At 42.6% G+C, this 15463-nt stretch overlaps 1 protein-coding gene across 5 annotated transcripts in view; it reads left to right on the top strand.

Annotated features, from left to right (window-relative positions):
* The window catches only part of LOC135056204 (urotensin-2 receptor-like), a 131970-nt gene extending 122480 nt beyond the window's left edge, over window positions 1–9490 (top strand). For all 5 annotated transcript variants that reach the window (XR_010243925.1, XR_010243924.1, XM_063961073.1 and 2 more), the window contains one exon: window positions 9156–9490. The gene's annotated coding sequence lies outside the window, so the exon portion shown is untranslated. The remainder of the gene's footprint in view (window positions 1–9155) is intronic.
* The last annotated feature ends 5973 nt before the right edge of the window (window positions 9491–15463 follow it).

Genomic DNA, 15463 nt, shown 5'->3' with positions numbered 1-15463 from the left:
CTGCTCACATTAGTCGTGGCAGATATATAATGAATTGGGTTTATCACTGTAATAAGGTGATTCCGTTACCGGTGGAATTGCCCATATACAGCCCAATAGTAAGCATAATTATACATATAATTATACTAAGTCTCTTTACCAGATATTTTTGTACACGGACTAGCAATGAGATAAAGAAACATTTCTACCTCATATTGCTAACAGCAAGGGGGAATGATAAAAAGAAATGAGAAAGATTTGGGGAGAAAATGCAGCATTCAGTATGGATGGCCAGGGATTTCACTAGAAACAGTGTTTAGCTGAGTGTGTCCTTGTAATTCTGCAGTGCATCACAAATAAATAGCATAACTTGCACAAACACCACGTAATTGCTTTCTTCCCCAGTAAAGGACGGACCTATCATGTTGACCCCAAAGGCTTGTTAATCCTGTAGCAATAAAACGCAGTCATGAAATATTCACAGGCCAGTATCCTCTGTAAATGCGATGTTTTAAACAGCATCTCACATCTACTAAACAGAATATTTAGCAAATAAACGGAAGAAGGTGTTACCAAGTTTGGATTACAGAATGGGTGAAAGAGCTTGGCGACCCACATTGTGACGCAAGATAAGGATACATGTCAATGATTTACAATACTGGATATGTGGATGACCTACCAGAAGAGGCTAATAGGATTTTTACTAGGGTAAGATGTGGGACAATCTCACATTTGACCTTGGACATTCTTTTTAGCCATGTACGGCTCAATGTTAATATATATACATTATTATTATTATTATTATTATTATTATTATTGTTGTTAGAACTATTATTATCCTTTATTTATATGGCATCACAAGGGGTCTGCACTCCTAACAACGTACATAAAATGGAACAATATGAACACACAAAAAAAAAGTAGAAAAAAGTGACTTTACAGTACAGAACATTGCAGAACAAGGACAAAGTTTATAAACATTGCTGAATCAGCAGTCATAAGACCCAAATTAGAAGCAGGATGGCCAAACCCAAAGGTTTGGTGCCATTGGTGGTAGTGGGAAAGAGATGGTGGTATAAGTGAGAGTAGAAAAAGCAAAAGAGAGAAGAGGGTCCTGTTCGTAAGAGCTTACAATCAAAAGGGGAGTGGTAGACAGACAGACAATTGGTTAGGCTGAGAGCTGAAAGACTTTGAGAAAGAAGTGGGAAATGAGAGACCATTTGTAGTTTAGTTCAGAGGTGGAGCGTTTGATAGGGAGAGAGTTCCAGCGGTAGGGAGCAGCATGTGTAAAATCTTGGAGGCAGGATTTGGAGGAAGTAATCAGTTGGGAGGAGCAGCAGCATTCATTAGTGGAGCGAGGTGGGCGGGCAGGAGTATGAAGGGATGTGAGGTCAGAGATGTAAATGGGAGAGGATTGGGTGAGGGCACATGAGAGAGTGACAGAGTTGAGGGGAGAGATGTGATTCAGAATATCAGTGTTGCTGTAGTGTGGAGGTGAGATAGGGGTCTATTAATGAAGCAGTAAAAAGAGTGGAAAAGTGAGCCAGTGCAGAAGTTGCCCATGGCAACCAATCAGCTGCTACAGAGCCGGCCCTAGGCATAGGCAAACTAGGCAAATGTCTAGGACATTTGGAATGCCAAGGGGCACAAGCAGCTTCTGCTGATTAAAATGACATGTAGCATGTCTATATTTTGTGTGTGACTGCGGCTGTATCTCCAGCCGAAATGCTATGTTACAGTGTATTCCTGGAAATCACTGTAACGTAGCACTTCATATGCAAATACAGCCACAGTCACACACAGAATATAGGCATGATGCATATCATTTTAATCAGCAGAAGCTGCTTGTGCATCCTAGTCACATAGAAATGCAAATAAGATTTATTTTTAGCTAAAAAAAAAGGCACCTGAAGTTAGCAGAGCTGCCAGCTGACTCATGCTAGGCATCTCCTGCTGCATGGTGTACAGTGTCGGACTGGGGCATGAAGGGCCCACCTGGGAAATGCATTGGGATGGGCCCATGTTTAGGGGTGTGGCCAGTTGCCATAGAGGCTTGGCTAACCATTAGAGAGTTCATGGTCTGGGCCCCTTGGTAAATATATATACTATAGTAAATACAGCTAGTACATGCATGATAATTAATAACAGAAATGCACTGTAGAAAAAACACCATAGTCCTGTGCAGTATAAGGTAACATATATAATGAGTAATTCGAGTGCACAGCCGGGAACCTGGTCACTAGAGGAAGAGGTGGGGCCCCAGGTGGTGGGGCCACCGGTGGTTTCCCCTGTTCCCCGTGTGCCAGTCCAACCCTGATGGTGTATTGAGGCAAGATGTATGTGGACACAACTGTATCCAAGCAAAGGCAGAGGTCACAGTGTTAGCAGCCGTGTGAGTGCTGTGTGCGGGTGGGCTGATTAGGCAATAGTGTTCGGCGAATGTGTAAGGGGAATTATGTGTATCATTATATGTATAAGGGCATTAATAATGTGTGGCGTATGTGTAAGGGACATTATGTGTATAAGGGCATTAATAATGTGTGTTATGTGTTAGGGGCATTACTGTGTGGTATTATGTGTATAAAGGCATTACTAATGTGTGGCATTATGTGTATAAGATGCTCTACTGTGTGGCGTAACATATAGAAAGGGCACTACTTGTTACGTTCCTGGTGCTCAGAACAAGAGAGATGTTGCGTAGTGAGTCCAGAGCACCGGAACGTGACGCTGAAATAAGGTGTGGTATGGAAATAGCCCCTAGCAGCCTACCTCCATTGTTTCACCCGTGTGGTCAGTTCACGCCTGCGTGACTATGGTTTCTTGGGCCCACGGCAGCCGCGTTTGAAGGGCGGATTAGGTCTGCCCAACTCCGATGCCCCCAGGTCTTAGAGTAAGACAAGGCGTGAACCGAGACAGGATAATAACAAGGGGACCTCTAACTAAAGCAAACAGAAGGCTAGGGGGCTACTAACAACCCTAAAACTAAATATATGTGTGGCACGCCGCCAAAGGAAAAGAACAACAAAGGAAATGCTGTCCACACGCCGACACAATACTGTTGTGTACCGGCGGTGACAGCATATGCAGAACCCTCTGCAAAACACCAGTAACAAATATAACCAAAGAATACAGCGGCCTAGGCCAACGGACGCGGCAAAGCCGCTACTCACGGAACCGGTACAAATACTGGCAAACTGACAGGAACCCCAAATGTAGCCGACACAGGCTCTCAGAACCGGAGGACAGGCAGAATCCCAAACGACAGACCGGTGGACACCAAGAAGCCAGATACTCGACCAGGCACAGACAAAGCCACAGGACTTCTGGACAGGAACGCTTCACGGCAGGATACTGGATCAGAAACTCAGGAACTGGCAGGAACTAGCTTAGAACTCAAGAACTATCACCGGCATCTGTGTATTGCACTGAGCCAGAATATAACAGAGAGCCCTAATTAATTATGTCGTGCAGCTGCTCTATTGCATGACTCCAAACTGACAAGATGCAATTAGCAGACAGGTGAGGCCAAACACATGGAAACAGGCTGCAATTACACAGACTCACCACCGACAGCAAACAAGAATCTTCTAAACCAGAGCAAAGGGAAATCCTGGCCTGCAAGAGAACTATAAACATAAAATACGGAAAACAGGAATGAACCACTACCTGTGGTTCATAACAGTAACCTCTCCTTAAGGGTGAGCTCCGAACACCCCATGACACCCACGGGGAACATAAACAGAAGTATAACATAAAATACATAACCAAAATGCAAAACAGGAATGAGCCACAGCCATGGCTCATAACACTACTGTATGGTCTAATGTGAATATTTATTATTTACTTATTTATTACCAGTTATTTATATAGCACACACATATTCCACAGCGCTTTACAGAGAATATTTGGCCATTCATATCACTCCCTGCCCCAGTGGAGCTTACAATCTATATTCCCTATCACATGTACTTGCACACACATTCATGCTAGGGTTAATTTTGTTGGGAGCCAATTAACCTACCAGTATAATTTTTGCACAAAACAAAACTCAGATAGCGCTAACAGACTATAATTAAAATGTATTTTATTATCCTTTAAAAATTGGTATTACCTTATAAACCACAATTATTCGTTCTCTTAAAATCACAGTATATGCATAGATAACAATTTATACACATATATTCCTTCCAGTTATCTCATAGCTCTATTTTCATTTGTGAACCATTTTTGTAAATAAAAGCCAGATATTGATACACTTATAACAAGCTGTTGCAACAGAGTCTCTTATTTCAAGCCCTCACTGCAGTGTTGGTAAATAGACACTTTGTATCCAGCTGGAAATAGGTATTACAAATGTCTATATAGTGTGTCACTTTACAGACACTCACACGTTTTTATTTGCCAATTTGTTAGTAATTATGCATATACAGTAACAGCGGTAATGAGCAGTAAATATAAATTAGTGTATTCTGACGCAACTAACTGTTCGAGCAACAGTAGATCATCGGCGTTAGAGAATCTCGGTTATACTTTATACAACTCGGTAATTTACTAAGAATTTGTATTCTCAATCACTGTCCACAATAGCCAAACACTGCCGGGAAAACATAGAATTTGTAAAAAAAAAAAAAGGAGCTTTCAAATAGACCTGCTTTTTGCTGGCGTGTTCAGATAGTCATGCACGGATCAGTGAGATTAAACTTGCCACTGTACGTTACAAGCTGTTCGTGCAAATTAGTACACTAGTAGGACATACTGTACAGAGATAATAAGGACGGTGATTTGGCATCCAGGAACTTAGGGAGGAGCTTTTATCTCTCTCCATTATACATAGAAAGATTAAACTTGCCACTGTACGTTGCAAGCTGTTTGTGCGAATTAGTACACTAGTAGAACATACTGTACAGAGATACTAAGGATGGTGATTTGGCATCCAGGAACTTAGGGAGGAGCTTTTATCTCTCTCCATTGTAATCTTTTTAAGTATAACGGAGAGAGATAAAAGCTCCTCCCTAAGTTCCTGGGTGCCAAATCACTGTCCTTATTATCTCTGTACAGTATGTTCTACTAGTGTACTAATTAGCACGAACAGCTTGTAATGTACAGTGGCAAGTTTAATCTCACTGATCCGTGCATGACTATCTGAACACGCCAGCAAAAAGCAGGTCTATTTGAAAGCTTCTTTCTTTTACGAATTCTATGCTTTCCCGACAGTGTTTGGCTATTGTCGGCAGTGATTGAAAATACAAATTCTTAGTAAATTACAGAGTTGTATAAAGTACAACAAAGATTCTCTAACGCCGACGATCTACAGTACTGTGTTGCTTAAACAGTTAGTTGCGTCAGAATACACTAATTTATATTTACTGGTATGTCTACAGCTGCTCATTACCGCTGTTACTTAGCGGAACGAGTCGCTCCTGCAGATTTACCCTGATTTATGTGAAACCTGTGTGCACCCTTCCATTGAATGTTTTACAATGGATTACACAGAAAAAAATTATAATAAAGTGAATGTCAAGGGAAAAAATATATAGATTGGCACTTTGGGAATCGAACCCGGGACCCTCAGCGTGGGAGGTGGGAGCCTTCACTGCTAGCCTACGTCGCTGCATGGAAGATACACAAGTTCATGTGTAAAAGTAATGCAACAGCGATTCCTTCCAATTTGTGTTCGTTTATGCCGTTAGGGGACTCGGATGCTCATTTAGTGCACTGTACATACTGTAAAGTCAATGAGCTACATTATTCCTTTCACACATTAGTTGCATCTGCATACACAATTGTTTTAACACGTTCGTTTGCGTCTGAATAAACTATTTTTTTTTACTCTCTCTGTCTGACCCTTGGTCACCATCTGTGTGTACACTATGCTGTACAGGACTGTATATTAACATTACAGTCATCACTGACCATTTGCCAGAGCTTGTACTGTAGATCAATCCGCCGCTATTCAAACTAAAGTACTGGATTAGTGGAGCATTAGCCACCCAGTGGTGGAGATGTGTATTGCATGCTGAGTATCTAGTCACGCCTCAACGTGCCTGTCCGTGATTAAACTCAGCAACCTAAGCTATTGCCTAGGCATGACTAAACCTTTGTCTAGGCGCAGAAACAGTCAAGATAACGGAGGACCCATCTGTAGCTGAACAGTCTTTAGTAAAACATTTTCATACAAAGTGGCTCCTTTTTTTAATATAACATGGCCATGTTAGTAAACTTTTTAGCATGCATTTGTTACCACATCCTCTCTCTGGGACAAAGATTTCCCTTGGCTCCCGGCTCTGGTGCTTCGTCTTTCAACAAGCCATGTCTGGAGATGTAGATGTTCCTAATTAAGAGACAGGTTGGTTGTGGTTTCCATAGAAGGGATTTAGGATACCTCTTTTAAAACTTTTGAGACACGTTTCCCCGCTTTTTGACTGAGGAAGCTGCTGACAAGTAATTTAAGCGAGGAAACGCATTTTAAAAGAGGTATCCTAAATCCCTTCTACGGAAACCACAATCATCCTGCCTCTTAACATCTACATCTCCATAAAGTTTGGACATAAAGTTTTTTTCATAAAGACCGCTTCTGGCCAGACTTCTTCGAACAGTAGATGGGTGTACCTGGGTCCCACTGTTTTCTGCCAGTTCTGAGCTGATGGCACTGCTGGACATCTTCCGATTTCAAAAGGAAGTAAACATGATGTGTCTTTCATCTAAAGCACTAAGTTTTTTTGGCTGACCTCTGCATCTACAGTCATCAGCATTGCCTGTTTCTTTGTGCTTCAGTGCTGAGAAACACAGGCAAGTACTTATCCATTGTCAGGATTCTGTAACTTTGTCTGTCCCCGGAGCGGGCACTAGTGGGTCAGTGTAGGAGTGATAGAGGAAACGGGGAGACTGACGAAAAGTTCAGCGCATGTGCGCTTGATATTTATTATCACACAGGGATAACGGATGACAGGAACAATGAATAATAACTTAATCCGATAAATGAATATTTCAAAAGTCACTGGTAACAAATGAGCAATGAAGATGAACTTGTAACTTGATATAAATGATAAGGCAATAATGAAATCAGATGCAGCAAACGAAAAATATATAACAAATAGCAATCAAAGCACACAGTCTCTGTAGAAGCACACGTCTTTAAGCCAAGCAAGGCCCTAGCAGGAGACAGTTCTAACACAGCAAGTTGTTAAGTGCTGAATGCAATGCACAATGCTAGATGCTGGTAATCAGGTGCACAGGCTGAGTAATGGAAGAACACCTGAAGAAAGTCTCTTACTGCAAGTTGTTGTGGCAAACTGTGGCTGGAGTTCATAGCAAACTGAAGACTGAAGAATGACAACAAGGAAACCATTGGAAACAGGAACACAGGAGCTTGCACACTGAATGTGACTCGCAGGAGAGCTGGAGTGGTTGCTGGTATTTGTAGTTCCACAGGAACACTGGAACAGGGAAACAACTTGGAGATGCCAGAAATAGGAGACTGCTGGAAACAAAGGATTGAAGACTGGAGCCTGGAACTGGAAACTGGAACTGCTGGGACCTGTAGTTCCACAGGTCCAATACACAGGGGTATCTCTGCAGACAGAGGACTGCAAACAGGAGACACCTGTTCACAGAATGTGACGTGTTGTCCAAGGCAATGAGACTGAGCCAGGAACTGGAGTTTATACCCCTTGGTCTGTGATGATTGGATGTTGCATCTCTGTGAGGACACACCCCGCTGGATTGGGTGTTCAGATCAGCTGTGAGTTAGCTGAAGCACTGTGTACTCCAGGCTGCAGTAGACTGAAAACTGGAACTGGAACTGAACTGCTGGAACCTGTAATTCCACAGTAGTGATGCGATGGAGAATGCAGATTCCTGACATCCATCATGCAATACCATCAGGCAACAGTGAAGATTGGTTGAGGTGCCTTGTAAGTTTGGAGTTGTATTTCAGCAAATGGATTTGGGGATTTGATCAGCCGATGTCATTAAGAACTGTCTTCAGCGTAAAGAAGAACAAGGAGTACTGGAAGTGATTATTTGGCCCCACAGAACCCTGATCTCAACATCATCCAGTCTGTCTGGGATTACATGAAGAGACAGAAGGATTTGAGCAAGCCTACATTTACAGAAAATCTTTGGTTAGTTCTCCAAGATGTTTGGAACAACTTCCCCGGCGAGTTACTTCAAAATCTGTGTGCAAGTGTACATAGAAGAATTGATGCTGTTCTGAAGGAAAAGGGTGGTCACACCACATTTTGATTTGATTTGAATTTCTCTTCTATTCATTCACTTCCCATTTTGTTAATTGATAAAAATAAACGATTAACACCTCTATTTTTTAAAGCATTCTTACTTTGCAGCATTTTTTCCACACCTGCCAAAAACTTTTGCACAGTATTCCAGCATGCAATGCCAGCCATTGAATTGTGTGATATTTGAGTGCAATAAATGAAATATTGGCTGCATCACATTGCAACTAAGACACACATTTGAGTGAAAACGATGCAAAAAAGGATGTTCTGTGCAAACCAAGTCGCACACGACCTGGTGCACCATGAAAGGCTGTTTGGAGTGACTGTGGCAAGACTGTATTATTATAGCAAAATAGACTAACTCACCTGTGCATGATTAAAGAAATCCACAAAAACATGACCTGTTGGTGGTATTTGAGGGGTGTCCGGTCTTTAGGTCAACACTCATTAGGTCGGCCACTATTGATCGACATGCATTAGGTCGCAGTGGTCATTATGTCAACATGGTAACTAGGCCGACATGGCAAAGGTCGATACACGAAGAGGTCAACATGAGTTTTTCCATTTTTTTTTTTTTATTATTTGCACTTTTTCATAGTTTAAAATCTATGTTGCCTACTATTGGGAATAGTAACCTGTGCCGAACGCAGCAGTAGCAGAGATGGTGCACTAAGTGGGGTTCCCTGTCACTTTCCAAAGAAAACTACACCAGTTTTTTTTTTTAAAGTAATGTCAACCTTTTTCCATGTCTATCTTTTCCATGTCGACCTAATGACAGTGTCGACCTATTTCAGGTGTCGACCTAGTCACTGTCGACCAATAGTGGTCAACCTAGGTATTGTTGACCCAATGATCCACACCCATTTGAGGACTGTAGTTGAGAATCACTGCTCTATGCTTTCTTATATACATATAACTATTTATTTTTTTAATTTACAGGAAACCCCCATGTTGACCACAGCAATATCTTCAATATGAAAATAACTACTCAGCTACAAGGAAAATCCACTCACTACCTCATTTTGGGACTTGCATGAAGAGATAGATGTGAAATATATTGCGTGGATGATACGCAGCTTACAAAAGAATGAAAAGATTGACATGCTCTAGGGCCCAGAGTTTTAGCAACTATTTTAAAATGGTTTTGTTGCTAAGGAGGCCTGCAATACACAACTGACAGTGTCGAATGTAAGCAAAGAGGACAAATACATTTAAATGTGGAAGTTACACAAAAAAATTATTTTAACTTACGTATTAAAAAAATGTAATTCAAATTGGTTGTATCATTTTATGTTCACATACTGTACATCAGTTCTAGACTTTGAAGATGCTTTACTATCCTACACTTTGTTTTCCCTAAGGTGCTTCCTCTCCCTAGCCGGAACCCAGTTGGATGTTCCGTGCATTTTCCAGTGGATTCTCCGTTTCTCTTACAGCCCCAAGAAAAACAGGGAGAGGTAAAGGTTTCTGAGAGGACCAATCACAGTCCACTATCAAGGGATTCCAATTTGTGATTAGTCCTCCAATTTAAAGTTGCTTTACAAAAATAATTTTCCTGTTGTAGCACACGTCAGGGCTCTGGTTATGTCAAGGGGGCAATTAGGAAACATTTACTCACGTAATATTGCAGCTGTCAGTCATTATAAATAACATATATCAGACTCGACTTATGCTCAGTCACATCATTCCTCCCACTGCTCCATCCTGCCCCCTTCCTCCTGCAGATACTTACCCAATTCCCAAAGGGGTTTCTGTCCTCTCTGGCCACAATCTGACCCATCCTGTTGTTCCCTGAAGTGGGAGCCATTGGGGAAGGAGGTGGTGGTGGGGGAGGGGGGAGGGGGTGTGCGCACAACCGTTACCATGGCGCATACTTGTCACAGACAGACCAAACCTTAGTAGATTGTTGTATAGATTACAATAGACAGTGAATATTCACAATACATTTGATACAATGGTTTTATTATGAGACATATTTCCCTTTGCCCTAGCTCAGAGGTTCCCAAACTGTGTGCCGTGGCTCCCTGAGGTGCCTCGGGACACTTGCAGGGGTGCCCTGGGTTGGTGGTCCAGGACCAATTCAAATTATTCATGGTCAATATAATAGGCAAAACCAGTGCTGGTGGCTGCCAGTCATAAAATATGTGGCCAAACAGTAGCAAATCTTGTCCCTCACCACACAACTGACCCTAAGGATGACATATAAACGCGATCTACTTAATGTAATATTTCTTTCTAAATTTCTCAATAAGAAATTTTTGGCCTAGGGGTGCCGTGAAAAAAATTCTGCTATTCTATGGTGCCATGATTCAAAAAAAGTTTGGAAACCACTGCCCTAGCTGATAACAGAGAACAATTGCAGTGATACTAGACAGAAAAGCTAGAAATAGATTTAAACAACAAATTCTACATGCGATATAAATATTTCAAGTAACGTGCCTTAATTTTTTTAGAAGTTCTTGCATTTTCATACGTTTGAATGTTTCTAGAGACGGTGTTTTATGATGACCTGCATTGTTGTCTGTTAGTTATCAGGTCTTATCGCCGCACATTACAACAATAAGAAATTATGTTTTGGAGTAATTTATCAAAAAGGTTCAGCCAGAACAGCGTCTCTAATAAACAGCTGTCCCAGCGCAATCATACTTGGCCGGTGTTTTCTTACGCTTTACACTGGATGTATACATAACAACCAATGCACACTGATTAATATGATAACGCCTGCAAAAGAACACATGTATAGTCGGCTGCATGGGAATGTATACATTTATATAGTCATAGTCCGTAAAATTGAAAATAAATGCACACATTAAATTAACAAAGAGCTATGAATATTTGGCCAAAGTGATGAGTATATTGATAGCTGAGTGGCGCGAGGGGAGGAGCTGCAGTCAGACAGGGAAAGGTCTGATATTCTCCACTTCAAGACTGTAGTGTGTCAAGTCAGTTAATTACACCATCAGCAGAAGGTGTTAGCGATACAGTCCAAGCTACAACAAGCTTTTGGGAGGTTGATAAATTACATGTTTTCCATTTCCATGGAGGACTATGGGGATGGCGGTATCCAGTGTACTTTGTGTAAAGCTCTGACAAATGCTTATGTTACTCACGCAAATTTTCCCATAATACTGCAGAAACAGCCATTTTCACATGATCGACAGAATTTAAAAAAAAAGGCTCCAACGTGTCATATGAAGCCACTTGCTTATTTACAGGGACGGCCTGGCATATAATAGTGAGCACGCACACAAAAAGGGGGCGTAGTCATGGCTTATTGGGGGAGTGCAGCAAGTCACAGGGGCCTGGCCTTGCGGCACCGCCCCATCTATCTATGCCGGGCAGCCGAGCAGAGTGCCGGCATCTATTAATCCCTTTAAGAAAGAAAAATAGCAACTTAAAATTGAAGATAGAGATCAACTCACTTGTGCTTTTTCAAGCATCTGTGGCAGCAGGATGCAGTCAATTTGCCGTCGGTCGGGATCCCGGCGTTCAGGATACTCATCCACTCTGGCCTGCAGGATGCCGCTGTCGGGATATGGACAGCCAGCATCCCGTCCATTGATAATACATACCGAACCTTTTGCAACCTCTATCTATTCGCAGTTGCATCCAATAACCAAAATATGTAGCAATGTTTATAAGATCTAGGTGCTCATCCTTTAGGTAAGGTATTTTAGAGGAGTGTATAAGCAAGAATGTATCGGTCATTATCTTATTATAATATCTCAGTATAATGATCTAGGGACTGATTCTGAGTAGGATGCAACGTGGATGTGATTTGTGATGCCGCCAAAGTCTGATTTACTACTTTACATTAATGGATGATCCGTGCAGCATCAAGCAGGAAGGCGCTCCACCCACTGTGTTTCCATCAACAGCCACAATAGCCATCATCAGTATCAGCAATTGCTAAGTGCAAGAGACCCGTCTACCCTTCTCTGTGCACACATGGCTCATAGCCTGGACCTCTAGCTACGCACACATAACATTCCCACACAACAGAACAGTTCTGTAAAATCACAATGTTGCCCCAAAACACCCATTTCACATAATGAAGGAGATAGGCAAAAATACATAGATTTGCATCTGCACGTGCGCTATATACTAAAACTATTTGCCTCTGTGCAAAGAAATCTGTCTAACTGAGAATCAGCCCCCTAGAGAGCACCTGTCAGCTACACAGTGTAGAGCAGTGGTCGGGGAACAAAGGTAAAAATGAAACTCCTGGGGGTAATGGACGGTCGTGCTGGCGAGACACAGTCCAGCACTGTCCGGCTCGCGATGTGACATGCTGACGTCACACCGCGCTCCCTCCTGCCCGCTCTGCGCTGTGCTCCTGGCCGCCCTGTGTTATGTTCCTGGCCGTGGTGTGCCGTGCTGATGTCACACTGCGCTCCCTCACGTCCGCCCATCCTGCGCTGTCCTGTCCTCCCTCCCGTGGCCCGCCAACCCACACACAGAACTTGAAGTGTTCTGTGGCTGACCTCTGACGGAGTTCTGCAGGATCAGACAGTGGCCCACATAACAGTGGGAAAATCCCACTGACATTACTGAGGTGAGGATGTGACCATCTGTTTCCTAAAAGTCGTGTCCCTTCCCCCCTCATCCATCTTTCTTACATTAATTCTGGTGTTTTGGGGAGAAAGTGTTAATTAACCCATCCATTACAAAAAAAATTTGGCAAAAATAATAAAAAAAAGTAAAAAGAAATAATTATATATATATACAGTACCAGTCAAAAGTTTGGACACACTTTCTCATTCATTTGAATGAGAAAGTGTGTCCAAACTTTTGACTGGTACTGTGTATATATATATATATATATATATACACACAGTATCTCAGAAATGCCATATAAACCGTGATAACCAGTATATATGCACAATAAAATCAAGGGGGTAACGTTGGCGTATCTAAATATAATTTAGGGTAAGAGGTAAAAAAAAGTTCCCATACCTACTCTCCCCAAAGGTGCAAGACCACGATTTTTCAGGTAGTTTACCTGACTCTCAGAAGAGTGGGTGTACCTCCTGAATCCTACTTCCTAGAGAAGTGGGCAGGATGGGGATCTAATACCAGGAATCGCTGTATGGGTGGGGCAGGGCCAAAATAGAGATGAGCGCCTGAAATTTTTCGGGTTTTGTGTTTTGGTTTTGGGTTCGGTTCCGCGGCCGTGTTTTGGGTTCGAACGCGTTTTGGCAAAACCTCAGCGAATTTTTTTTGTCGGATTCGGGTGTGTTTTGGATTCGGGTGTTTTTTTCAAAAAACACTAAAAAACAGCTTAAATCATAGAATTTGGGGGTCATTTTGATCCCAAAGTATTATTAACCTCAAAAACCATAATTTACACTCATTTTCAGTCTATTCTGAATACCTCACACCTCACAATATTATTTTTAGTCCTAAAATTTGCACCGAGGTCGCTGTGTGAGTAAGATAAGCGACCCTAGTGGCCGACACAAACACCGGGCCCATCTAGGAGTGGCACTGCAGTGTCACGCAGGATGGCCCTTCCAAAAAACCCTCCCCAAACAGCACATGACGCAAAGAAAAAAAGAGGCGCAATGAGGTAGCTGTGTGAGTAAGATTAGCGACCCTAGTGGCCGACACAAACACCGGGCCCATCTAGGAGTGGCACTGCAGTGTCACGCAGGATGGCCCTTCCAAAAAACCCTCCCCAAACAGCACATGACGCAAAGAAAAAAAGAGGCGCAATGAGGTAGCTGTGTGAGTAAGATTAGCGACCCTAGTGGCCGACACAAACACCGGGCCCATCTAGGAGTGGCACTGCAGTGTCACGCAGGATGTCCCTTCCAAAAAACCCTCCCCAAACAGCACATGACGCAAAGAAAAAAAGAGGCGCAATGAGGTAGCTGTGTGAGTAAGATTAGCGACCCTAGTGGCCGACACAAACACCGGGCCCATCTAGGAGTGGCACTGCAGTGTCACGCAGGATGTCCCTTCCAAAAAACCCTCCCCAAACAGCACATGACGCAAAGAAAAAAAGAGGTGCAATGAGGTAGCTGACTGTGTGAGTAAGATTAGCGACCCTAGTGGCCGACACAAACACCGGGCCCATTTAGGAGTGGCACTGCAGTGTCACGCAGGATGTCCCTTCCAAAAAACCCTCCCCAATCAGCACATGATGCAAAGAAAAAGGTTAGGTGGTATACAATTATGGACGGAGTGCCTGCCGAGTGCAGACACAGAGGTAGCCACAGCCGTGAACTACCGTACTGTACTGTGTCTGCTGCTAATATAGACTGGTTGATAAAGAGATGTCGTAGTAGTATGTATGTATAAAGAAGAAAAAAAAAACACGGTTAGGTGGTATACAATTATGGACGGACTGCCTGCCGAGTGCAGACACAGAGGTAGCCACAGCCGTGAACTACCGTACTGTGTCTGCTGCGACTGGATGATAAATGATATAAAAAATATATATATATCACTACTGCAGCCGGACAGGTATATATTATATATTATATAATGACGGACCTGCTGGACACTGTCTGTCAGCAGAATGAGTTTTATTTTTATAGAATAAAAAAAACAACAACACACAAGTGAAGTCACACGACGAGTGTTTAACTTTTTCAGGCAATCACAATATAAGTATACTACTAACTATACTGGTGGTCAGTGTGGTCAGGTCACTGGTCAGTCACACTGGCAGTGGCACTCCTGCAGCAAAAGTGTGCACTGTTTAATTTTAATATAATATTATGTACTCCTGGCTCCTGCTATAACCTATAGCTGGCACTGCAGTGCTCCCCAGTCTCCCCCACAATTATAAGCTGTGTGAGCTGAGCAGTCAGACAGATATATAATATATATAGATGATGAAGCACACTGGGCTGAGCCTGAGCAGTGCACACAGATATGGTATGTGACTGAGTCACTGTGTGTATCGCTTTTTTCAGGCAGAGAACGGATATATTAAATAAACTGCACTGTCTGGTGGTCACTCACTATATAATATTATGTACTCCTGGCTCCTGCTATAACCTATAACTGGCACTGCAGTGCTCCCCAGTCTCCCCCACAATTATAAGCTGTGTGTGCTGAGCAGTCAGACAGATATATAATATATATAGATGATGCAGCACACTGGGCTGAGCCTGAGCAGTGCACACAGATATGGTATGTGACTGAGTCACTGTGTGTATCGCTTTTTTCAGGCAGAGAACGGATATATTAAATAAACTGCACTGTCTGGTGGTCACTCACTAGTAAACTCTCTGCAC

Source organism: Pseudophryne corroboree, chromosome 3, assembly GCF_028390025.1.
Source record: "Pseudophryne corroboree isolate aPseCor3 chromosome 3, aPseCor3.hap2, whole genome shotgun sequence".
In the NCBI taxonomy this organism is placed as follows: domain Eukaryota; kingdom Metazoa; phylum Chordata; class Amphibia; order Anura; family Myobatrachidae; genus Pseudophryne; species Pseudophryne corroboree.
This window is presented reverse-complemented; position numbering and strand designations above follow the sequence as displayed.